The 25398-nt window shown below is 40.7% G+C and overlaps 1 long non-coding RNA gene across 2 annotated transcripts in view; it reads right to left on the bottom strand.

Annotated features, from left to right (window-relative positions):
* Window positions 1-1847: 1847 nt before the first annotated feature.
* Window positions 1848-25398, bottom strand: part of LOC127382702 (uncharacterized) — a 56874-nt gene continuing 33323 nt past the window's right edge. The window contains exon 5 of one of the 2 annotated variants that reach the window (XR_007889027.1): window positions 1848-5167. This is a non-coding gene — a long non-coding RNA (uncharacterized LOC127382702). Of the gene's footprint in view, window positions 5168-20108; window positions 22255-25398 lie in introns of those variants that run through there. The other variant, XR_007889026.1, reaches the window with a different exon arrangement.

The raw sequence follows: 25398 nt of genomic DNA, 5'->3' as shown, positions 1-25398 counted from the left end.
ATGATGTTCATCACTTAAATGTAGTGCACTATTAGTCATTCTAAAGACTTTAAAATATTCAACTGCATCCTTTGTGTGTGTGTATCTTTAAAGTTAGATATTAGTCTCATTTGTTAAAAAGAATGAAACTACATAAATGCCTTAACCAAGATCAACAAGTAACTCTTCTGAGACAGAAAATGCATTTCCATTCCCATTTTTATCTTGGTCAAGAGGTCAAACTCACAGCTGGTGTAAATCAGCAGAGTGCCTTTCTAGTTGGTGGACCTCTGCTGATTTACACCAGCAAAGAATGTGGCCCAGGAAGGCTGAGATGAAGGAAATCACCCCCAGTAGCCCATCACAGAGCAGGAAGTGGAACCCAGCCCTGAAAACCTGTGATGTGCTTTAACTACAGTCATAATTAAAGCAGGAAAAGCAGTATGGTTTTGTGGTGTAACTCTTACCAGGGCCTTTTGAACTATGCAATGTATTCTTAAATCAGCATGGATAAATTCTTTTCACTTGAACAAAATCCAGCCACAGTGTTAAATATTATGTATGCCAAATATTAAAGTGATTTTCCTGTTCTACTACTAGTGTTCTTTGAAGGAATAGTGTCTTTGTTCTAGGAAATAAAGCTGTACAATCAGTATACAACTAGTGAAGTCTCATGTTCTCTACCTTTTACTGAGTAAACCTTAGACAACAAAGCGGAAGCTCTACTCTTTCATCCATCATGGGTTCTCAAGGAGACCAGTGATTTTTTTAAGGCTATTCTAAAAGGGTCAGTTAGATTACATTCAGTAGTCAAGTAAAAACTATACAGACATAAAAGGAATAACACCACCTTTAATTGGAAATCTGCAGTCTCAACAAATTGTAACAAATCCAAATTCTATTTTTATTGTAAATATGCCCTGAGTTAGCTGTTGGAAAGAAGAAAAGCTGATACAAAGGCTACAATTCAGTTACAAAGAAAAATGCTGCACAATGGAGAGATCTTTTTTTCTTTTCTCCCATCAAGTTTTCCTTCTGTGAGATCCTGTCAAGTAACCACTGATGATTTTTTTATTAACATCTGGGCATTTAGTGTATGGTATTGGCATTCTTTTCTCTCTTCTCCCTCCTTTGCTATATTCTCAGCTCTGTTTTATGCATTGCTTCTTACTACCTATCCATTGACCTTTCCCATTAGAAGTATAAGAAATCTTGGAGACAGGTACCAATTCCTAACAATGATAAAGGAGATTACACACAGATTGACACATGAACACTCCATCCAGTAAAGAAAGAAGCTGAATGACATAATGTGCTGCTCCAGAGATAGATGTATTTTGTCTTACTGAAATATGTGTAAGCTGTTCATAATATGACTCAGAGTGTTTGGAGGAATTTGTCTAGTCTTGAGTTGCTGTAACACTGTCTAGCCTGGCATGTGCACCAACCATATCCTTTTTTACCTTGCAGCTAGTGGAAATAACAAGAAGAAAAGCTTCTACTAAAACTCAGAGATTATGAGTGTTGATGTTTCTACAGTTCAACGAGAGACATTAACACATCATCTTGATAAAGTACTAGCTGATTTTCAAGTCTCCTTTCTCTCTAAGAAGGAATGAAAAACAGAAAAGAGGGTTAACACAGAAGTAGTGGATTATGCTACTGATTTTTTGACCTTAAATTGTTCTACATGAGTGCATGGCACCTCCAGCCAGAGACAGCATTTGCTTTAAATGATAAAAAATGCAGATATTACTAATTTCAAAACAGGTAGAAGTAGATTAATGTGAGAGAAAGTTAGGAATGAAATAAGAATAAGATCTTCAAAGTGGTTCCCCAACCCTGTTCCCTAACCCCTATCTGTTGTCTCCTGGCTAGCCCCTGGATGTCTGTGCAGATACATCAATGGGTTTAGAAATCTCACAGAATCACATATTATTAGGGGTTGGAAGGGACCTCCAAAGATTATCAAGTCCAACCCCCCTGCTGGAGTAGGACCAAAAAACCACACAGAACTAGGGCATACCACTCAGAAAGGAATCCAGACAGATCTTGAAAGTCTCCAGAGAAGGAGACTCCACAGCCTCTCTGGGAAGCCTGTTCCAGTGCTCTGTAACCCTCACAGTAAGAAGTTTTTCCTCATGTTGAGGTGGAACTTCCTATGCTCAAGTTTGAGTCCATTGCCCCTCATCCTATCACAGGGCACAAGTGAAAAAAGCTTGTCCCTGCCTTCTTGATGCCCAGCCCTCATGTATTTATAGACATGAATTAGATCCCCCCCCAGTCTTCTCCTCTAAACTGAAAAGCCCCAGGTCTCTCAGCCTTTCCTCGTAAGGCAGGTGTTCCAGTCCCTTAATCATCCTCGTAGCCCTCATAGTCTTACTGATGGATGCTACAGACCTGTTGAAGTCTCTGTCCTCCAGAGTCTTGGTGCAGGTGGGTTTATCGCTCAGGGAGAGAGGGGGAATTCCTTCTAAGAGATTTTTGTAAGAAAGGACAGATGTGCACATAGATACAAAAAAATATTTCTTTAGCAACATTTATTAAGAATGAGCAATGTGTATAAATTCAGCAGGGACATAGTTTTGCTGACAATTGGTCTGTCCTTGCAGACATGTTCTCTATCAGAGTAAAAAGAGGTAGCTGATGGGATCCTGTTTCTTTTTTTTTTCTTTTTTTTTTTTTTCACTCTCTATAGAATAATACCCATCTCCCAGGGTAAGACTATTGACAAACATTTTCTCCTACACAAGTGGCTGAAGAAAGGTGGTTCTTGTGATGCAGGCCAGTAAAGTGAAAATTCACAGAGCTCCACAAAGCTGATTTATTGCAGTCTTTGTTTTGATCCAGTGGATCTGGCCTGCAAAATGAACCTTTGCCCAAGAGAGGATGTGATTTTTATGTGGAAAACACCACGTAATCCTAGAAAGACAAACTGCTGGGAGTTTACGTTTCATGTGCAACATGACTCTATTATGTTGCTTGGACAGCAGAAAGAAATCTTAGAAGTTCTTCAGTGTAATTGTGAATGAGATGTTTGGACTTAAATTCACATACAAAATTCTGAAATTAGGCATAAAGTCTCATTGTGTTCTTAATAATCTACTTTGCTGCAATGCAGTTGCAGACACTGTACAGCCCCAGCAATGCTATTTTTCTATCTCTGTCTGCAATGAAAGTGTCTGTTCGGAGCGTAGAATAGGAAGCTCTGTGATAAATCCACATTTGTCTCTGTGTTCTGTGCTACGCAGCAACTACTGCTGGCGGCTTGCTGCAATGACACTCGCAGGCACGTTGTTTTTGAGGACAAGGGGAGCTCATTGCATGAAAGCAGCTATCATTTCTGGATCAGACTTAACCATGGCATTTGTGATTTGAAGGTATTACGCTGTATAGCATTCTTTTATTTTCCAGATTCTCCTTCCAAAGAGAGGAAACTCGTAGGCTGCTGTTTTGACGGTAAAGCAAATGTCGATTGCTCTTTTATAAATTCTGACAAGCTACTGTATCTAACGTTTATTTAGTGCTCTGGGTGTGTTGCCAGCAAGGCTAGCTAAATTTCTTCAGCAAAAATAAAAGGGTTCAATCAATCATATGATCTGGGCAACCTGTATTTATATCTCCAGTGTGTCATAACCTAGCGTTGCTTGTCATCTCTTATCTGATCTACAAATATTACAAAAGCAATTTTCTGTCATACTAAGGCTTGATCACAGTTGACCTCAAACACCTAAGCATAGTCACTGGAGAACCTCCAAAGCTCCACGAATATTTATGGGTCTACCCTCTCTGCTGTACCCATCAGTATTAAAGAAAACCTACCTCATGTTTTCCAGTTAGGTTCCTTTCACCTTCATACACTTTCACATCACTTACTTCTTGCCAGTTTCTAAATGTTCTGGAGACAAAAATAATGGTATTTTTCTGTCTTCAGCTGGGTGGTATATGAACTTAGAGAGACACCCACTTTTCTTATCTTGCTTTCTTTCCCTTTTCTCTCTCTTACTAGTTTGGTCTTTGTTATTACAAAATGCATCCTTTTTGTTGTTGTTTGGAAAGTGTACAATGAAAACAGAATGCCAGCTGCATCTTTGCTGAAAGAGCAGCCTTAGTTAGCACAGTAGCTTTGGAGCACACTGGGAAACTGTTGATGCTGCAACCTCTATGACTGTGAGAATATTGCTCTGTGAGTTGTTTTTTATCAGGAACTCATAGCTGTTGGCTGGATGTCTGTGGATTTTTCTGGATTCAAATTTAGCCTCCCCCCCTCCTTTTCTCCCCAGCACCAGATTTATCTTTGAAATGTACTCACAGATGGTATAAATCATTTCTAAATGTCCTCGGTACAATGCAGTTTCTTAGGAATTCCTCTCCTCTTGTTTTGCAAATGTTTTTTTTCTTTGGCATATTGAAGTGACCTTGGTGTGTCTTACAACACTCAATATCGGGAGGCTTTCTAAAACTCATATCTCAGAAGTGTCTGACATTACATTACAAGAGGATCTGTAAACCTCCATGAGATGACGAATGTCTTTTTTAAACAACAGACCAAGACTTCATTTAAATTAGTAACACGGAGATTAGAGGAGCTCTCACAGACTGTGCTGCAGCCATGCCAGGACTCTAGGAATATCAGTCACATGAAAGCTGTTAAGTTTGAGATGGAAATAAATCAAGGAGCCTGTAAAAACTGTCAGCAGGTCAGGGAAGTTTATGAACTCTTGCTGTATCTAATCATAAATCATAAGAATAAGCTAAAACTGAGAAGAAAAATGTCCTCTTTTGTAATCTAATGCTGTCTGTTAAGGCAATAAAACTCAAATGAAATGCATGCATTGCAATTTTTAGTTGATACTTTACATTATTACCAAAGTGAAGGAAGAGTTTCAAAGTTATAAAAGTGAGATAAATGAGAGGTGGGCCTGTGCTGGTTGGCATTTCCAGGCCTGCATTTCCTTTACCTTCCAGAAACAAAGAGCACTCATCCAGCAAAGCACTTAAGCGTGTGTGTAACTGCAGACACTCAGGCAGACTTAATAATGGCAACAGGACAGATCCACATGCTGAAAGGAACATGGGTGCGAGCTCTTTGCAGGGCTGCAGCTCGGAGGATGGGTACAGTCACCAGCATCACACTGCTCTACAGGAAGTGAAGACTCAGGTCTGGGGTGTACGTGTGAGCTCCAGCCTAAGGAGTGACATAAAAAGTGGAGACGTGTGAGCGTTTGGTTATTGTGGGCAATAACGCATGTTATTTCTGGAGGAGAAAAAAAATTTAACCTTCTGATTTCTCTCTGTTGTCACTCAAAACCCTTATCACCAGCTCTCTTGCTTTTAAAGTCCTTTAACTCTAGAAACCAGAACCACTCTTGTAGGGCACAACTGGCTTTGTCAAGTTTTAGCCCCTTTGTGCCCTAAACCCACAGTCTTTCCATCTGTGTCACTCAGGAAATATTCTGCATCTGTTTGGAGCCCCACTAACTTCACTGATACTTTGTACAGGGGTTAGGGTTTATCTGTCAGGATTGGATTGCAGGGTTAGGGCCATAGATTGAAAATCTACTTGCCTGGCATACTGTTGAAAAGCACTATGAATGTTTCTGACACTATGAATCTTGTTATGCCGGGGATCCATCTTGGAGCACAGTTAAGTGTTCACAGTACTTTGCAATGGTATGCCAGGGAAGGAAGGTTTTATGATCTGTGGCCGTGACCTTGCAATCTGATCCCAACTGACAAATCCTTTACCCTGTCTGGAGTACCACTGAAGTCAATAGGACTAGTTGAGCAGCAAAATACTATTCAGGTTGAATAAAGGATTCAAGAGGAAAAGGCTGATAGTATGTGAACAATGCCTGAAAGAGGGAGAGGGAACATCTCACATTGCATTTAGCAGAATACAGAAAAGTTTGAGGTTAGATTTTCTTCCACAGCTTCTTAGCAGGACCGTGTACACCAGCCATTGAATCATCTGGACTGTATTTGCTATTGAGAAATTTGAAAAGATTGTGTGTATGCAACTGTAGAATATGTATGTAGATTTTACACCTGACTGTCCAAACTGAGGGTGGCAGAAGTCAGTGTGAAGACATACTGCTGAGGGAAATACACCAGTGATAAGGAAATCTTGCTGAGGTTGTAAAATAAGTACAGACTATGCTACTGTAAAAATCATGCAGTTTTTAAGGCCTGACACAATGTGCAGTTGAGTCTTATTTGTCTAAAGAAGAGCATTGCGAGTGTCCTGTAGAAGCTGTAGAATCTGCGTGCATAAAACCAGGTAGCTGCTTCATCTGAGCAAACCCATGAACAGCAACTGACTACTACTTGTATTTTAAGAGCTGGGTGTTTTTAAAGCAAAGTCCTGTCGCTGTGGCTTTTAAAGATAAGCACTGCATGAATACTTCTGACCTCAGACAATATAGCAGTATCTTTATCATACTGCTAGTATAGTTGCTTGATAAAGAAAGCTAAGGATGGTGGTTGAGGGGGAATGCTCTGCAATCAGAAAAACCTGGTAACAGAGGCTAGAGTTTAAAACCAGTAATAGCCATTGTAGGTGCTTCTGACTCAGGACTATATTTCTGTTGGTCAAAGAGGCCTAATTTCAGAGGATGGTGTGTTCTTAAGACCCAATAAATTCTGATATCTTATGGTAGTTACTGAAGTTCAATGAGCTCAGTGTGCTCCTAGTCCAAGTTCTCTAACAGTGGACAAACTCAGCAATGAACTGGAAGGTAGACATGCCCCATGGTGCAGCTTTGTGTGCTGTGCCATATACAGAGCCCTGAAGCAAAGGTTAGCACCCTGAGAACCCCTGCTGCTGCCTGTGAAATCCTTGATTGTCATAAGACATTACAGAACTAGTTTGGGTTTTTTGTGCAAGTTGAAGGAGCAAAAGCCATGCTTCAGAAAGAAATCCCCATATTCAGCCTTCACAGGGCAGTAAAGTGAGGACAATCTCCCACCTTGAGAGGGAGCTGTGCCTATTCCAAGTCAAACACCTTTACCTTCGATATTTCTTAACACAGAAATAACAGTTCCGCATGCGGTCTGTCCCTGATGTGTTACCTGGCGTGCTCTGAGCTGAGCAATCTGACCACAGAACAGACTGAAATGCTGCCTCCTGCTGTGGGTGGGAGAAGGGCAGTGGGCTGCTGAGTCTGGGGATGGAGAGAGGTTTGTGCCTTCTCTGGTCCTTGGAGGAGCACCTCTGTTGAGCAGTAAGCCATTTTGCACAGACGTGCAACTGGCAGGTAAACAGGCTCCTCCAGCAATTGATAAGCACAGAGCTCGTCAAGCCAGGATAATGGATGGGAAAAAGGGCGAGGGTAGGCTCCCGAAGAACATTCACCCAGATCCCTTTTTCGCTGATGCACAGGGGCTCCCATTTGCCTCCCCCTATGCTTGTGCTGACCTCCTCATCTCACTGAGCTCTCAGCCTGCTGTTTGTCCTCTCTGCTTTAAAACCAGTGAGGGGCCTGATTAACCTCGCGTGTGAATTGCCTGGTGAGGACTAATTGCTTGTACTTCCTTCTGTAGCATTGAAAAACATGGTTTATACTTGCCCTCCAGACACAGACAGGACATCAGGATTGGGAAAAGGCTATAAACCAGCTCTTCATTAGTTTCTCTTCATTGTTACTGGGACAGGACCTTATGGCTTCACTTCCTCTGAGAGGGGGTTACTGAGACAGAATAGAATGCAGGTGCCCAGGTGCCCATGACATAGTTTTCCCCTGCAACCAACCTGAATAGCTTTCAAGAGGAGAGATCAGAGACTCCAGCTTTTGTAATGTCAGCATCCTTGTTAAACATTTAGCAATCTGAATTCAGCTACAGTAATGCCTCTGGCTTTTTTATTCAATGGACACAAATCCTTTAACAGACTTGTAATGATATTAAAGATGAATGAAGAACATACAATATTTAATTCCTTGTCTGTGATCTTTAGGGCAGAGCAGTTTGATCTGTGTGTTTGCTTATTATGCAGAAAGTGGTGGTTTAGTAAATAAGAAAGGAAATTCAATGGGGTAGGACAGCAGAGAAGGCTGGGAGGGGGTAGTTTGTGACTAGTGGTCAAGGATGGTCTGGAAGGCTGTGGCTGAAGCATAACTCCTCTGTTTTAGATCCAGAGACAATAAGAGAGTAAATCGTCAATGGGGAGATTTCCAAACAATCCATGATCAGAAGGATAAGGGAAAAGGTTATTACATAAATCAAAAGCTTTACTAACGGATCAGTCAACTGCAGACTCAGGGGACTGGCCTTCGTAACAAACATCTTTACATTGTTAGGTCATCCCTCTGAACTGGGCCAGAAACAAGAGTTTTATTAACTGAAGGTTGTTGAGAAGCAGGTGTGGAACAGATTAATGGTTTGGAGCTCAGCTGGCTGAGAATGGCCAGACAGAGAAAGAGACAAAAATGAACCCCAAATTATTGACAAGGGGTGATGTCAGTGTGCAGGGTGGCTGCGAGAGCCATCAGGTGTGCGGGGAGTGAATGTACAGGGAAGTCTGAGCTGTCATTCTCAGTGGTGAGAGCTCATCTCAGTGTGTCTTGGCACTGATACCATGCTGGGTAAGTAAAAGGGAGTAAAGAGCTGTTTTTCAGTGTGAAAAGTAGGTATGTCCTCAGCAAATGGGGCCACAAATCAACGCTGCTTGTTACTTTCAAGATTTTAAAGGAAAGAACATTATTGTGTTGGTACAGTCTGCTGAATACACAGAACTGCATGCAGTGGGTTCCTTTGGCTGGGTCAGATGAGACTGGACAGCATAGTGACAGTGAAAAATGCTTCAAGTAAAGGCAAACAAATGTATATGGGAAGAACTAACTCATAATTAAATAGCCTGGTATCACTTCCCATTGCTGTGAGAATTCCCGCTTTGCTCACCTGCACTTGGTGCTGTCCCTGAGTCGTGGCAGGACACTTTCCACCAGTCAGTAACTGCACTTTGACTACCTGGAAATTCTGAAGTTCATAAGAAAAGCCAAAGATAACAATTCTTTAGCCACATATTTGCCTCCTTTTCTAAATAGCTTTTTCTTGCAAAGCATGTGCATCCTCCTGTGAATCTGTGAATTTTCTGAGACAAAAAAGGGAAATTCTGTTTTAACAATGTCCTACGTAAGGTGGGAAGGAGCTGCTCCACAGCACAGGGATGTTCCTTGGTGGTATTTGTTGTTCAGATGAGGCAATGGAAATGGTATGAAAGAGTGGAAAGAACTCTTTAATGAGAGTAAATTTGCCTCCTACGGAAGGAGGCAAATAACAGGAAAACATATAGGAAAAAAAGTGTATAAATTGTAGCTATAATTGCAACAGAATGTTGTTGAGAGTATTAATTCAGTGAGATTAAAGATTAGACTAAGTTCTTATTTGGCTAATGAATTTCCTAAAAATTATGTAATAGCTGAAGGCAAAGATTTAAGATGAAATATGCTGTGTCTGACCTGAGATCTGCTGAACACTGATCCGCTATTAGAGACTCATTGGTTCAAGCTACTGGAAGCCGATGAGCTTCAGATCTAATCCGGTGTGGCAGACAGTGTACTTCTCTACCTCCTAGATTCTAGGTCTGAAACACTGTGACAATCCCTATGTTCCTGTCTTTGAAATGCTTTCACACCTCTACACTATTTCTCATTGCCTGATTGTTTCTTCTTTCCTAATCCAGTTTAAAATGGAAACTGCTTTGCTTTTTTCCCTAAAAATATTTTTCTGCTCTCACAATTTTTTTCTTGCTTCTTTAAGGCAAATTACTTCAAAGTTAAGTCCTTTTAACAGTTGAAAATATAGTGGGTTTTTTTTCAGTGTTTAAAGATGTCTTCTGTTGATTTTGATGACATTTCAATTCAGGCATGTTAAAACCTTGGTACTTTACACTTAACAAAGGTCCATTTTGTTTATTGATGAGTAATCTTGGCAGTTTTGAGAAAATGGGTATTTTTCCCCAGCAATTCTGCTGAAAAATCTGTCTCATTTTTCAACATAGTTCATAACTCAGTAATTATCAATATAAAAATGTATTCAGTTTATCTATCAGAGTACAATTTGAAATCATGATTTATTTATTTATTTTTCCTGTTGCAGTATGTTCTCAGAAGAATGGTGTAGTTAGATTGCAGAAAGACCGGTTACTGGGATGAAAGGGAGAAGTGTCACCAGCCATTATGCTTCAGGGCATAATCTGATCACCAGCTGTAGTCAGAGGAGATCACTGTCTCCAGAATTTAACAGGACTAAATTTATCACATTTTGATGAGGAGGTGAAGCAGAAGGGTATGTGTTTGGCTGATCAAGTATTGAAAACAACATCACTAGCACTATCATTTTTTGATCTGAACTGCGTGTGTGCATACGTTATGTATTAGCTACCTGCCATCTAACCAATTCCACAGCTTTGTTCAAATACACAGTTTCTGAGACTGACTGTGAAAAGACAACGTTTAAAGTGAGCTCAAGCAGTGAAGCAGTGTAAGCATGATAGGAGACCAAGCAGCTTGTCAGTGTTGGTGAAACCAGTGGAAGGTCACTTTTTTGGTAAGATTTTTTGACATACGAGCAATATGGGATTTCTACTTCCCTCTGTTTACTAGGAGGATGTTGGTTCAGACAGAAGCTAACTTTCCTCATAGCAAATTGCAGGCTGCTTCCCTCTTCAGTCAGTAGAAGAGATTTTTCTGCTGGAAAATATCTCCAGGGAAATGTCAGTGGAGAAAGGGAAGTTTATTATTTAATTTTATGTGTGAACTGGATTACTTTTACTCATGATCAGTAGAAATGGTATTATCCCACTAATTTAAAAGTCTACCATAGGAAAACCCTAACATTATTAACATTGAGATTGAAGTTATTTGTCCTATTTTGGTTTTATTTTTAATCAACTTCAACATTTTTCTTTAGTCCAACTTTCCTTGGAAAAGGGGAAAATGAGAACCAGTTAGAGGCTTTGTCCATTTCTTGGGCTGAGCCTGAGCTCCCTCTGAGTTTCAGAGGAGAGGGGAATTAACATTTGTGTAACTTGCTTCTGTTGCAGTGTTAAAATTTATAGTGGCAGTGGAAATTCTGGAAGGAAGAAAATTTTTGTGTCAAAACACAGAAAGTGAAAATATTTTGCTTTCAATGCTAAGCTGAAGCAGGCAGGAGGTGGTGGTGGTGATGGTGGGGGGTGTGTTGTGGAAGGCTGGGGTAAATGAGTGAATGACCAGAGGGGATTAGCACTGATTTGGTTGCACTGGACAGTTGCTTCACACTACCCCACTCCTCCTTCAGGGCACAAGCAAAGGAGGCTGATGAGGTGGGAGTTGCTAAAGTTTTGGAGAAGATGCAGTCACTAAGGATGATACTTAAATTTCAGTCATTGAAAGCTGAAATGAAGGGGAATCATGTGAGATGAGGGAGTTTGCCTGAGCCGTGTATGCCGCACAGAACAGAAGCCTGTGTGCCATTCAAATGATTGGTACAGATGGACAAGAAGACTGGACAGATTACAGAATGAAATTAAGAATGCAAAAGAGTGATAAGGAAAGCAAAGGCTGAGAGTTGTAAGGAAGATTGTACAGGCAGTTAAGACAGATAATGAGAAATGTTTCCAGAGTGTAAGGGCCATGAGGTCAGAGAAGGAGAGCATAAGGCCTCTAAGACATTGCAAAGGTAATTTATTGTCAGAAAACATTTCTAAATGTAATGTATGCTGTGGCTTGATAGTCACAAAAGGAGGACAGGGGACAGATGCCACAGGCGGACATAAATTTCCCCAGGGAGGAAGAAGAAATATGGTGAAGGGGGGAAGGTGTCAGGCTGACACAGGACTGCCTTGTGACCTTCGAAGGCTGGCAAACAGTGTCTGGATGGGATATTAATTGAGAAAAATAATGTCTTATCATTGTCCCATCTTAACTGAAGAGATCGAAAGCAAAACCAGTCTGTCATTTCAGGCCACTGCTGACCCATATGAGTTGCTTCTGTGCAGCGTCATGTGGCCTCACTGGGAACTGACTTGCCCAGAAGCTGAACTTCGTTTTGCCAAATGGAGGTGCAGACACTATAATACGCTTTTGAAGTCACAGCTAGCTGTAAGTTACTCTATTTATATATGTCTTCTTTTCCTGCAATCCTGAAATAAGGGAAATACTTAACTGTTGTGGAGAATATGTTTAAGGCAATGATGACTTCCCATGGTCCCGTTAATCACTAGGGCTTCAAGCCAAGAATTTTTTTACTCATTGAGATACAATTATGACTCTATGGATGTGTATAGGGAATGTTCTCTTGATAGGAAAATAAAATATATAACTCTAAGCTTTAACCAAATTACCTTTAAAATGTTGCATTTTACTATTTACCTTCTACAGATATTCCTGGATGTTCATACAAAAGATCTTTTACTGAAAAAGCCTGGGGCTTGGTTCTTAGCTGGTGCGAGTCAGTAGTGTTGAAAGAATAGAAAACAGAGTTTGATGCAATACTCTGAGTATGTTTATGTGTCATTTTACTGTTCCTAAGGCCCTTATAAGATCTCCCTATGGTTTCCACAGCCATTTTCTCAGTCTAGATTTATGAGGACCGTTTATTTTTTTCTCCTAAGGCCTTTCTCAGCTACTGTCTGATAATTTCTAGTGAAGAATTTATTTGAAAGTGGAGAATCTCTACGAATGAGAGTTACTGGATCTGTCTCCTGCAGCAGGTGTTCTCTCCATTCCCTGCATACAGCAGAAGACAAGGAGTGTCCTGGGAATAGGATACAGCTGTGCTTTGTTCTGCTTGCCCCAGCAGCACAACACAGAATGCAACAGAGTTAAGAGAGCCATAGATGGCTCCTTTTTTTACCTGAGGCTGTTCAGATGAAAGAGAAAACCAGTCTGGAGCTGATAAGGCAAGAGGATTTTTTTTCATGTTGTTCACTGCAGGTAGATTGAGTCTGTACCACCAGATTATGTAGTCCTTGCTTTGGTGAGAGTCTCTTCCTGGGATTACTCCTATTTGCTCCTGCGGGGATGGCATGTGTAAGCTAGTGCATGCTCACTCATGTGAACAAGGGTGATGTGCTCTGTCCCAAAAATAGTTGTGTGATTAGTAATTTCTGTACTGAGAGAAGGTCTAAGTCACCTCATTTGAATATAGCTCACAATATCCATTCTCAGTTTTGGTTAATACTTAGTTATTTGACACAGTTTATAAATTAGAAGCACATTTTCTTGGAGACCTCTCTGGGTATAACCAGTCCCAGCGTGCTGAGAACACGCTGGCAGTTTCCTTTTAAAGCCCTATATACTAGTGATGTGGGCAAACTATGTGTGAGGCCTGGGTAGATTACAGATAGGCCAGTCTATCCAGTGGTTCCAAGCAGTAAGACCAGGCACTGGAACCTTATGGTTATATGGTTATAAATATATGGTTATATATTAGAAAAAGTTTTGTTTTGTGCCACCTACCACTCTCCAAACTATTCCCTAACATGGCCGGGGGTTAGCACAGCCCAGAGACTTCCCAGTCGGTTTCTTGGATGCAGCCACCTGGTTTTGCAGACAGAGAGAGTTTAATGGCACAGATAGAGTCTATTTCATGCCAGTTGGCCTCAGTGCCAGAGGATGGTCTGAGATACCTTCAATTTACCAGCAGAGACAAAGCATTATCAGTCAGTAAACTGCATAGCATAACTTTCAGAGGATGGTATGGAAGACGGGACTTTTATTTCATTCCAGACTTGCATTAGTGTCAATTAATCACTTTCAGTAAAGTTGCTCCTTGTTTGTTCTGCTACAAAAGAAAATGTGTATGTAAAGGTAAATGTCCACAAAAATGCCCTGCAGACTAGTGGTCAAAGTGTGAATATCTTCTTTGGATGGACCTGCAGAAAAAGGGAGAGGTCTGCATCAAGTCTAAGGTGGCTCTGTGAGCTCTGTGAGCTGTACATCTGGAGATGTCTGGTTGCAAATAGAAAGTTATGTAAACTCCAAATCTTACAGTCATTGGAAGGCCTTGAGCTGTTTTTGGCTACTTGCTGCTTCAAAGCTCTGGTATCTCTAATTTTATCCAAGGCTTATCTCTATGCTGCTGTGACATAAACCTTGAAAGCCTGAAAAATCTGAATTTGAGTCTTAGGGAACTTGTAAACATGGCCAGTTAGGGCTGGTGGAGATCAGGGAGAAGAAGACTCCTGGGAATAATGATTGAATTGAGTTACAGAACTTGAGCATTGAAGGATCGCTCAGGCTTTAAGTGTTTCAATAACTCTTTAATAATTTTTATTTGTACACAAATGAGGCATTTCCTGTGAAGTGGAATTTCCAGTTTTCCAGCTAAAAAAATGACACTCTGAATGCATAACAACCATATTACGGCTGCTTCTAGTTGGTCTACTAAGCAAGTCACTCAGCAGACCACAGCAAAGAAGAACTTACTGAACCCTAGACAGTATTTGATTTAAAAAAAAACCTTTCTGGGAACAGTTACTGGGGGAGGGTGAGGAGGGGCCAGGGGCTGTTAATGCAACAGAGGAAGCAAACCTAGATGGGCTTCCTGACCCTTGTCTGTCTTAAAATTTCCTATGTAATCTCCATAGACATCTCCTTCAGTGCAAATATACTTTGGCCAGTAGCCTTGAGGTTTATTAACACCATGGAAAGTAATCATTGCCTTGTCCGCACTCCCTGTGGCAGTTATTGTTTAAGTATTTCCCTTATCCTGGATTGCAGGAAAACAATCCATTACATAAATCTACTGACAAACAGTTATGCTGCAGCAGCTCGAGAAATGCAATATTCTCTCTGTGTTAATTTCAGTAAAACAGCACGGTTTTGTAAATGAGCTAATCCACAGAAAGTGACAGAATGTTACATTGCAGAGGCCTGGCTGAGTTAATGGTACAAAATGAAAGAATGTTTTCACTGCCTGTCCTCCGAGTTCAGTTGGCATAATAAAATACTGTTTTCCTCTGTAGAATATATGTCCTTCTACTTTGCTTCTCTGTCATAATAAATGACTGGCCTGGAATTAAATGGGTTGTTCCTGGACATGAGATGTTACTGATGGAAAAGACCTGTTAGATCACGCAGGCCATCTCTTTGCCAGTACAATGTTCCTTGCCTTCTATTTTGTGATGCTCTAGCTACTTGAGTTTTAAAAGCCTCAAGCAGCCAACCTTCCAGTCCTCTCCTTACAGGTCTTTCGCTCAGCTTCAGAATGTGATCTTGCAAGCAAAACCAGTTGGGTTTCTGAGATTTGATGAAATAGCCCACTGTAATTACGAGGAAAAACATTAACCTGCACCAATAGCGAAATACACCATGTAAGCATAAATTACAGCTGATGGAAATATGAGACCTTCTAAAAACCAGATATTAACGTGCCTTGTTCCCCAGCTGGGATGGACTGAAAACTCTAAAATAGTCTGTAGTTCCACCTCAGCTGTTGACTGAGAACTGAGGTAACTTGGTCATTTCTGCTCATGGTAGTTGGAAACTTTCCTCTCACTCTTGGTCTTCCTGGTTTCATCTTATGACTCCCATCTATACTCCTGGTCAGCACAGATAGTAATTTACATTTCTGTGGAGTTAATATGTCTGAAATATCTGTAGACTGCAAAAATATCTGAGTCATTGTTTTCCCTCGCAGAAGGTCCAAGTTCTCTGTTTTGCTGAGCTATGGCAGCCCAGAAAATGTCTCTATGTGTCCTCCCTGTGAGTCTATGCCTGGCAGCAGGGCCTTGATTCAGGTCTGAGAAAGAATGGCAAAGATCACTACTGGCTTAACCATGGCTTACAGGTTCTTAAATAAGTGTATAACACAATTTTAAGTCATGTAATGACTAATGAAGGCAGACATCCGGAAATGTCTAAGCCTTTTCATCAAATGTCTCTTTGTGTGTTGTGAAATCTGCACTCCTGTACCTCAGTGCACACTATTAGACTCCTGGGCCTAGAAGAGGCCATTGTTAGGGTCTGGTAAGGATGAAGATTCAAAGGTATTTAATACAGAAGCCAAATAGAGGGAGATTAAATCTGTGTGAAATAGGTGTGTTTAAAGCACATGTCTGGGTCTAACTAAGCTCAAGGTAGAAATGCAAATGGCTAAAACACAACTCAGATATGATGGAAATCTTTGTTAGACAATCTCCAGTTAATGGAAAGCCACTATTAGGTTGTGCTGGCAAAGAGCACAACAACTGGTATTTCATTTTCTCCACCAAATCTGTGTCTAACTGCAGCTGAAGCACTGAGACGCTGCAGCTCTTCCAGAAGGCAACAGTCCTGCCAGTCTGGTCTGTGAGGCTCCTGGAAACAGAGCCCTCTCATCAAAACTTGGGTAGAAGTTTCTACACATTTATTGTTACTGTTCTCTTTTTTTATTCCTTCTCATTAATCTTTGATTTTGGAGTCACTCCAGAGAAAATGATGGAAACATCTCTGGATAAAACTGCTGTAAATGAGGACGAAATCTGGTCCCTATATGATTCTAAAAGGCTCTTTTATTTTTTTACATAACATTATCTGTAAAACAGCATAATTTGGCCAGACTTAATGGATCTTGATACTAATTTTGAGAAGTTTAGTTATCAGTATGTGCATCACAAGCTAACTGTCTCCAGAAGGATGGCTTGGAACAAGATGACAACGTTTAGATGTCTTTTCCATCAGTGACTGAGGATTTTGTCTGTAGTAGAGTGGCCACCAGTCCTCCTTGGGTTTCATGTTAAGCCCCTAAACCAGGTCTTCTGCCTCTTAAAAAGATCCCCTAACTTGACATGCCAAGTATTTTAACTACAAAGGAATTAGTGGTTGCTCCTGTGGTCTGTAAGGGCCTTTAGTTTTATGCAGTCATGTCAGATAAGTATTGTAAGAGCTTGTTTATTTTCCAGTATTGTGTCAGTGTGTTCATTCAAAGCTCCCCTGAGCTCAACAGGGGGCATTTAGAAATAACTGGCTTGATAAACTCTGATTTTAAAACTATAGCACATTAAGGAAAAAACTCAAATCCCCCATAAACTTTAAAGGGAGGTGATTACTGCAATAGTTCAGGTGATTTAGTATCCATTGGGGAAGTTTATTTTCATAAATTAAACTTGGTGTAACCTCAGTTTTCCTGTATTTAGAAGAGCTTTGTCACAGTGATGAAGTTTGTGAAGCAGTTGTGGCAAAGCAGTGATGAGAGCATATAGATGTCACCCTCTGCTGGGGTTCAGGATCTGGCTTTTCTGGATGAAAAATTCTTAACTGTTTCCTATAGTGAACTTGTTGACCCTGAGTATATTTTATTACTCATGATACAAGAGGGCTCATGCCTGAATGGGCTTTTTTAAAGACCAGAAATTGTAAACTAAGCTTCTTATTCTTAAAGAAAAGAGCTTATTTAACGTTACATTAGCAGCAAAGTCAAAATCTGCTCAGGTACCATCAGGGCTTATAACTTCTGCTGTCTTGTGTATCAGCCTCATCCTAGTCTCACTGGTGTTGCTACTTTGGGTTAGAAAACCATGGTGACAGATCTAGTTTTCATTTCTGTGTTCCATGTATTTTGCCATGTATCTGTCCAATTGACAGGACCTGGCCTGATAGGTGTACCTGAAAGAAAGAGGACATGTCATATGTTTAATGTTGCTGATTGGAAAATCTAAATATTCTTGCCCTAACTTGCAACCTGACCACTGAAAAAAAATCAGTTGCACCATTTGAGACTGCAGCAAGTTTGTGAATCCACTGATAATTGTGAAAGCAGTTGCCCCGGGCAACTACTAGTGGAATGACTGACAGCAGTTTGGGTTTTTGGCATTGTGGAGAGCTGTTGCTGGAGACTCATTTTGCATATATAAAAGATTTTGGGGATAAAGGAGACTCTTCACACTTATTTTCTTCACCTTTTATTTCCTTTCAAAATCTGTGAGTCATTCTATTCTTTTTTTTTTTATGTTTCTGAAGGAAGAGATCAGGGACATCTCAAAATGTGCACTTCATTTTGTGTAGTGAGGTTTCTATCTAATTTATCTGTCCAATAGAAGTGATGCTGTTGGAAGTGGAGTGCTCTAGTATATTCTCTAGTGTTCACTTACTCTCTAGCGTAAGTGAAGGACCCTTAACCCCAGAACTTACTCACTTTTGTTAGTTTTATCAGCTAGTCTGATAAAACATATTAGCTCTTCCTACAAGTCCTTATTTGTCTGGATATTATTATCAGCAATACAAATATTGTGGTGGCTTATATGGCCACACCAATACTGTGGTGGAAGAGGAAAGAGGCTTCAGAGGTAAAGTGCATTCTGTAAGGACAGTAGCAGAGCTGAGAGTTAAACTTACATCAGCTGAATCTCAGTTCACAGCTGAGCCATAGGTACATGCTGCTTTCAAGGAACATGTAGTTTGACAAGCTCTGTTGTTGCACAAACAGGAAGTTCACTCTGAAATGCAGATTGTATAAGAGACCAAAAACATGTATGGATTAGTTTCCTCCTCACAGTGTATCTCTGTTTTTCTGTAAAGCTAAAGTGTTTTCCCCCTATGTATTTCAGGCAGTGCAAAGCAAGTGTTGAGTTCCAAGTGACATTTTAATTTTGAAATCTTGTTTTTAAAAGGATTCAGCAGCCCCTGAAGTTAAAGAAATTATGATTTTGGATTGGGCCAAATCAAATAGTTCTGGTCAAGCCAAACACATACTTCCTCTGTTTTAGCAAGATGTGCCTTACAATGTTTTGCTCTTGTGAGTGTCTCTTCCCAGCCCCTGCTCCTGTAACATTCTGACCAGTTTATATTGCTGAAATAATTACTTTACACCATTCAGCCAGATACTTGTAGCAGAAATTCGTAGTGAGATGGAAATTCAAGGGTGTCATCAACCTGGATTGAAATGGCTCTCCTTTAATGGCCTGTGTAAAATGGTTGAGTGAATTCAGTTCAGTTTCTGCATGTGTCCACAGAATAAACTGGCTGGCTTTGTGTTTTCAAACTAGGGCAGGACAGGAGCAGTAGTGGTCTTCAGCCTCACAGCTGAGGATGGGGATGAAGCTTCTCTGTGACTTCTTTTCACCAAGATTTCTGGCCTTTGTGGTCATGAGCCTGCTGGTTTGGCGAAGTCTTAAACATTGCTTGATTAGCAGGGAGCAGTGTTTCACACTCTTTCTTCCCTGTGTGTTGGACAAGTTTTAGGGGCAAATAAGGCAGGGCTATAGTCCTGGGCTCCAGGTTGTGCAGATGGGAGCTGGGAAGAAGAGGGCACAGTTTCAATTCAGAGACCATGTAGAAGTTAAGGATCCTCTTAAGCCTCATGCCCTGTTCACAGCTATTCCTTTTTTCTCCCTCTTGCCAGTGATACTCTCCCAGTAGGGCACTGCCAAGGGGCTTTGATGCAGCTTATGTACATTCATTCCTGCAAACAGAGGTGACAGCAGCAGGTGCTTAAATACTGAGGTGCTCTTTGTGTGGGTGCCCATCTTGCAAGGAACTACGGGTTGTGTGAATCTCCACTAAATGCTGATTTTGATGGATAGCGGCACTTGTCAGGCATGTTTCTATGCAGTGTTAAGTCTCTGAAACATTTGTAGCAGGAATGAACATGTCCTTGAGACCATAAATCCCATCTGCAACTTTTCTGTATAGCAGGAAAAATCAGCCTTTCATGTGACACCTGGGCACAATCTTTTGCTAATCTGGTCTGGTTCACATCTGTGAATTCAGATCCCCTCGGCTGCCATGTCAAGTATAAATTCCATTGCAGATAATTAGGTCTTGCAAGCTTAGCACCTTAAATTGTGTGGCAATGCTTTGCAAAAGCCTTCTGAGTTTGGTGTCTTAATACTGTACACTTGTTAAGCCTAATATTTGTAAGGAGGATGTGAAAGACAAATCAAATTAATTTGAAGTAACAAGAATTCAAAAGCATGTCTTCCTTTATTTTCTCTCCTGTTTGCCTAAGGATTATTTATTGTGTTTGCCTTGATTCCAGCCACTTAATTTTTCCAAACAGATGCAGTCGATTGATTAATGGCATTTCATGTTTAAAGTCAAAAGTGTCAGCAAGACTCTTGCACGCCTGTGTCATTCTCTCCTAGAACAATAGGTTCGGCTGAGAAGCAGGGACTTGAGCCAAGTATTCTTGAGGATAGGAGGTCATGTGCCACTTTTCTGCTAGGAGACAGATATATATATAAGGACAAGGGGAGGCAGGAGTTTGGGGGGTTGGAGGGCTAATTCTGTTCTAATAATAGTTGGATCACATGGTTGCTAAGTCACCTACAACAAGGCTTAGTTTGTGGAGGTGAATCAAAGTGCCGGGAATTAAGGACATTTCTTTGACTATCCTATGACATACAAAAATAGGCCAAGAGAAATACATATGTGATGAAGAAAGAATTGACTGCCTAGGCCAAAACTCCTCAGAGGAACAGCGGGACTTCAATTCTCTCACCTCCTTTTATGATTTCTCTTCTCTTACGTTTTAATAACCCTGCATGTGAAAATAGCATACAGGTGATCCAGCTTCTCACCTAATACTTAATATCGTGTATTTGTGTATAGTAGGCTACAGGCCAGAGCCTCAGCTGTTGGAAACAGAGATAGCTTGACTGATGCCAATTACCCTAGTCAGGATCGGTCCCATCTGCTCAGCGTGGTGTGAGAACTGGGTAAGGAGTTGCAAATGGGGAATTACGTACCCATGCACCACATTGGAAACCTATCGCATTATTCTAGTGTCAGTAATAGAAAGCATCTTCATTTGTGGATCAAAATGAAACTGGCATAGGCTCTCCTTTGACAGCTGTTTCAAATATACAGATCATCACGTTGTAATTCTTTCCCAATATATGCCTAGAAACATGTAAAACACCAACAAGCCTGAGACCCTATTGTTCTCTTCTGCACGTTCTGAGTGTTTTGTGTAAATGTATCTCAGGCCTTGAAGGCCAGATTCCTAGATGCTGAAGTCAGAGACCAAGCTTTGCTATTTATTGTCAATGGCATTAATCAACAAGTGGGGAGTTCCTTTTGTTTCCCTGACCTTCTGTGTGTTTTCCCAGCTTCACAGCCTAGGCTTCAGAGGAAACTTCCTCTGAAACTATAAGCCACTAGAGGCCTCCTGAATACTTGAATTGATTTTGCTTCCAGGAAGACAGTCTCCTAAAAAGTAAATCAGGCTTATGGAAGAAAATTATTTCCAGTTTGCCAAGCCAGGCTGACACAGAACATAGCAAGGATGAGTGAAAGATAGCACAGCTGAAATAAAGAACAGAAATGCACTTGAAATTCAGCTCTTAAAATTCAGCTCTTAAAATACAGCCCATGTAATATTGAGTCATGGTGAATTACTCATCTCTGTTTAGCCTTTATCTGTTGCAACCTGATTAGAGAGAGAAACTACATTCCTTTGTTCAGGCATGTGGCCAATATTCATATTAGTCATTTTTGGCCAAAATAAATTGTACAAACTTTGGTCAAAATGCTTAATCCAGTAACGCAAATGTGGGGGCTCTTTAAGTAAATCATCCAACAGCAATCTCTCTGTTTATTTTTTGTTTGCATCCTCACACCTTCATTCTCTCTTTCAGTAGCTCTTGTTTTCTGTTGCACAAGCTTCATTTGTGTTTACCTCTTTTGCATAAGCATCCATTGCAAAACCCCCATGGATGTCAGAGATACTTCGATGACAGAGTTGATGCTTCCTCTCTGAGCTATGCCAGGTTTGCCCATTGATCCAGGAGCATGTTCCTGTTCATTAATGCAAGGTCACCCCTAATTCCCTCCTCCTGCTCTTTACCTCCCAGCCCTCAGGGGGGCAGACACTTGGAGGAGAAACCCGTTTGCTTTCTGTGTCAAGAAGCTGGTTGGTAGCTTGCTGCTAATTACTTTGGCTACAATAATTCTTAACCCGATTACAGTGATACAAATTAAAGCACTCTTGGCGAAGGGCAGCTAAATCCACATGTCAGACACCAGAGCCTTGGTTTATTTAGGGACATCACATTTCTTCTGATCTTGTTACCCAGTTTTCCATCTTCTTTGGGTAATCCTGAGTAAATCTTCTGGCAGTGGAAATCAGCACCATACACATAGGCCCAGATTATTAAAAAGGCCTTTGAAATTGTCTCATGAGGTTCCTCCTGAAACCCTTTGGGGTGGTCAGGTCCTTCTGCCCCAAAGGATGAAGAACAACTAGTGATTTTGAGAGCTCCCAATTATGTGTTTTGACAAAGCTTGATTTTCAGAGATGTTGCCTGCACCCCATCCTGAAGATCATCCTCTGCAACGTGTTTCTGTGTCAGGTCACCAAAGGAACTGGGTCCTGTTAAAAACAGAGGTATATGTACTTACACAGCCTTTGGCCTTTGCTTACGCAAATCAGGTATTTGTCAGCTAACCTTATTTCCAGTACCTTGGGTGCAAAAAGAGTGTTGTGCTTTCTGCATTCCCTGAAAAATGTGGTCCTTTTTATGAAATGTGGGTTGGGATGTGGAAAGAAGAATTGCTTCCTAGATAAATTGGCATCATCTTCTGTAAACAATCAGCATCATTCTGCATCTGTTTTCTTTGCTGTGGTGAGGACCCTTTGTAGTCAGTTTGTTAATGAGACCATGCTGACAGGTAGGAACTTGGACTCTCATCACTACAGCTGGGCCAGTGACCGGAATTTCTCAACTGCTATAGTAATGTGCTATAAACTAGGAAATACTTCTGCTAAAATCGAGTTTCCTATAGACTGTGAATCACACACTGATCACTGAATTAGTTCCTTAGTGCGAAGGAAAGTAACGAGATTAAAGAGAAACCTGGGAATAGATTTAGTTCTCTTTTACTTCTTTTACTCTGGCATTTATCAAGCTAAACTCCCCGCAAGTCAGAACTATATAAATATTGAGTAAAAGCTGCAGGATTTAACAGTTAGTGCATGCCACATAATTATTAGCCTCTGGCACTATCTTATTCATTTGTAAAACCACTAACATGAACGTATTGTACCAGATAACAATGTTGCCAGGTATTTTATTTAGCAGGTCTATTCTGCTGCAGCTTCCTTTCAGAAAACCCTAGCTGTACTCTGTGCAACAACCAGAATGTATATTTTCTTTACAGTAAGGTACCACATTACAGTACAGTTTATTTCAGTTCGCCAAGCCATGATAGTAAAACTTTCCCTGTTGCAGTTTCACATATTTTCTGTGAAATTGCACATTGATGGTTCCACAGCATTGCATAAACATAGGAATATTTTGCAGGGTGGTTTGAAATGGCCAGATAGTGCGGCATAACCTTACTCTTAGGAGTTTGCAATTATTTTTATACTGTTCTGGAGATCTTTCACTGATTCATTTGCATTTTTAGGTAGAGTGCACTATACAGCTATAAGGGCATGAACCTTTTTGTGAACCAGGACTTTCAGATTAAAATAAAGCTTCCTCCAAATAAGGCTGAACTTGGCATCATAGGAAGGTACCCACTGCTTTGCTGAGAGCCTGTGTTTACTACATCGTGTAGGTGTCCAAGTTAGCCCTTTGTAAACTTCCTGACTAATTTTTCACAGAAGTTTCTATTTCCAGATGTTAGGAGTGGAACTGAAAAGCTGGGCCCAAAATCTGTAAACTATGCTTGAAAAATTAGATCTGCAATAGTCATGTTCAAGGGAAAAAACAAGCCCCATCACCAAGTCCTGTTTTTCTGTGCAGCTGCCGTGCTCTCCAAAGCAAAGCTTCAGGCACCTTTGGGAACAGGTGATCTTGCTTGCATATGTAGATGTGGGCTTTAAGCTTCTAATTTTAGATGTTTGAGATGTTTGACTCAGTGCCCCATTTGCTCTGCACCAGAGCTCTCAGGGCATATTCCTGCAGGCATCTAGACCTAGCCGTGGTGTGGTCTTTTCCACCTTTTCCCTCTGTCAGTTTTGCCTGACTCCCAGCTCTGCGTTCTCCTGTGATGTAGAAATGCTGGCTATGATGGTGCACAAATGCTACCTATGATGATGCCAGTGATTTCTTGTGACCTTGTTAAACCCAGCAGTCTCCTGGGCCGACCAGGACCCATTTCCCAAAGGAAAGTTGCAGGAGGTCAGACATTCCACTCCTGTCTCGCTGAGCTCATCTATCCAACTTCTTCTTTCCCTTTTTTTTTCCCCCCTCCTGTCCCTTTTTGTTTGGTTTGACCTTGGTCACTGATGACAAGGCTGCTTTTCCTGCCAAACCAATCAATAAGCTAAACAGAGAGAAGATGAGTATTTAGAATATGGGAAGCCAAACTCAAACACAGATAGGTTATCAGCCTAGCCCAGAGCAGACTTCTAAGCAAATATTTCATTAACAAATTTTTCATGGCAACTTGCATGTTAAAAAAAAAAAAAAAGCAGCAACAACAGGAGAGGGAACAGTAAAAGGGATAAAGTGAAAGAATTGGGCTGGAGCCATCAGGCTTAGGCTGTTGCGTTGCTGTCTTTGGTTACCAGGTCTTTCCACAACACACTGGTGCTCCCCAGAGAAATGCTAAGCAGGAAGGGTGAAGACCTTGCACGAGTGAGGAGTTGAAAGCGCGCCCTGTGTTGCTGCACCTTGTGCTTCCTCTCAGGCAGGGAGGGGCACAGGGTGGGTGTGGAACTCTACCATATGTTTATGGTCGAGCCACATTCTGGGCACAGTCTGAAGTTTATAATTGTTTAATCCTTGGACCTCTGGCAAGGGGTGTACACATTTTCTGTTAACAAACAGCTGTATCATTAAGTTCCTGGTTAGCTTAGTGACCTGTAGAAAATATATTTGTAATATTGCAAAATCTTGTGAAAACATAACCAAAGATCTCACTTCACTGCCTCTCTCACTCCTTCCGTGTGAGACCTAGCTGCCTTTTTTTGAATACATTGTTTCCCTCCATTTAAGTTAATAAATACAAATTAATGCATCTTGTGCAGATTGGGATATTTTACAGCATTTTTAGCATAGATTAACAAACCCTTGCTTTCACATGTCATGAGAATGAGGAGCAGAAGCTTAACCTTTTTTGGACTTGACAGCTATTTTGAAAGGTTGGCTGAAGGGCAGGGAAGTTGCTAAATAACTTTTCAAATATTGTAGAGGAGAAAAATATAGGTCACTAAGCAATAAACTCTCTACATCCTTCTGGCTAAGGAAGAGACTCTGAATCTCCATCCACCTTTTACTAAAATGAGACCAAAATCCAAATCCAACATAAAGCATTACAGCTTTAAGTACTGAAAATATTTATTATTTTTATACCAGTAATCCAATAGCATAATCTCAAGAACACCAGTGCTCCAGGAATGTCTAGAAACACAATGGATTTGCCTTTATTCCTTTATCCAGATGTTTCTATAAAATACTCTGGATACTAGGAATCTGTAGGGGAATTAAAGATTTATTTTTAATACTTGAAAAACTTGAATTTCTAATAACTATGATCCTTTAAAATGTTTTAACTGCAGATGCAA

Source organism: Apus apus, chromosome 3, assembly GCF_020740795.1.
Source record: "Apus apus isolate bApuApu2 chromosome 3, bApuApu2.pri.cur, whole genome shotgun sequence".
In the NCBI taxonomy this organism is placed as follows: Eukaryota; Metazoa; Chordata; class Aves; order Apodiformes; family Apodidae; genus Apus; species Apus apus.
This window is presented reverse-complemented; position numbering and strand designations above follow the sequence as displayed.